This window comes from Lottia gigantea (assembly GCF_000327385.1).
Source record: "Lottia gigantea unplaced genomic scaffold LOTGIsca_6, whole genome shotgun sequence".
Classification (NCBI taxonomy): Eukaryota; Metazoa; Mollusca; class Gastropoda; family Lottiidae; genus Lottia; species Lottia gigantea.
The window spans coordinates 3825646-3827499 of record NW_008710049.1 but is presented as its reverse complement, the minus strand read 5'-3'; positions in this window follow the sequence as shown (position 1 = coordinate 3827499).

Here is a 1854-nt window from a genome sequence, read left to right as displayed (position 1 = left end):
TTGTTGACTTTTGTTGACCTATATCTTTTGACCTCTATTATGTAGGAACTTGACATTTGGAACATAACGTAACATTTTGAATATTGATTAACTTATTCAAAAAAAATTGAGTTGGGTGTGGCACTTCCGGGTTAAATTACTCATTATTGACATTTTTGGCCAGGGGCATAACTCGGAACTTTTTAAACAATTACCTCATATTTTGAGCCACTTTGTCTTAGAATTTTGGTTGTTTCCGCTTCATAGTTCAAAAAAAGGAACAGGTTTTGGAATTTCAAAATTTTCAATTTTTGACCTTGACCTTTGTTGACCTTGACCTTTGTAGGATCAAACGTCATTGGCATTGGCTATCTATTTATACTTTTATATTTGCTGTCCTAAGTCAACTTCTGGTTTTATAGTCGTTAGCAATTTGAAATTTTAATGGCGTATATCTCTTGATCTTGACCTTTTTAGGCCTTCTCCTTTACAAGTTCAAAGGTCATTGACCTTGGCTATCTGCTGATACTTTCATTTGTGAAGTCTGACGTCTACTACCGGTATTAGAATCTTCTAAAAAATGAAAATTTCTAAAATTTAGACTGTTCCTGCGCTTGATCTAATTTTCGTCGAAGGTTGATTTTTTCGGGGTCTTTTGCATTTTGCCACATTTGCAAAGTCCCACTCTGTGCCACGAGTGGCTCTAGTTTTTTTTTTTTTTCGATTTTTACACACCTTCCTGAGCTTAGACTACAATAGTTGCAGCAACCTTTCAACGTTCACGAACCTTAGATATAGGCGACGATGTGCATAAATATATTTTGGATCTTTTTTGCAAAACCGGAAGTGCCACAGTTCAATATGTGCAAGAATAGATAATCGACTCTAGAAGTCGTATTTTTGGGTCGATTTTCTTTGGGTTTGCATTTTTGGAAACTACTGTTTAAATCTGAAAGAATAGCCGTTTCAAAATTTCAAAATTCGAAAATTTGTCGCAGACATTTTTTTTGCCAAATTTTGCATTTTTTTCATTTTTTTTTGCTTTTTGTCTGATTAATCTGAAAAAAATTGAGCAAAGACAGTTTAAGAAAGTAAACAAAACGGTACAGTCAAATTTTCAATTTCACTTCCGGTTTAAACAGGAAATCGATGTTCACTTCCGGTTGAATATCTTCCGGTGTAATTTGTATAAGGCAAAAAATTTTATGCTGGTAGGTAGACAAAGTTATGACAAAAAAACGAAGAAAAAAAAATCCGGAACAGAAGTGAAACTTTGGCCGCCATTTTGTTTTTTCTGAAATGATTCGATTTTTATTCGGACATAATGGCTCATCCGATTTAAATGATTTTGGTGTCAAATGAAAGAAGATAAAAAAAAAACATGACATTAGGAAGCCGTTTTTTGATTCTCAATTTTGCTTTTTTGCAACATCCGGTTGAATTTTTTCAAAGTTTGAAGGGTCATATCTCGTGATCTTGAACTTTGATGACCTTGACCTTTATAAGGTCAAAGGTCATTGACCTTAGCTATCAGTTAATACTTTGACATTTGACCTCCGACATGTACTTCCGGTTTTATAGCTTTCCGAAAACAGCCAAATTGGCAACTTTGGACTGCTCTGACACGTGACCTAATTAACCTAGAGGGTTAATTTTTTCGGATTCTTAATGTGCTTTTCATGCTCTTTCAAGTGAATTATAACAATTGTTTTTTAAAGCAAAATTGAAATTCGTGAATTTTTCAAATTTGAGTTTTTTTTTACAATATTTCTGTTTCTTTGAGCTTGGTGTGTATATATCTTATGACCTATTTTATGTAGAACATTGAAACTTGGAACACAACAAGACAATTTGATTATGAATTAACCTATGACA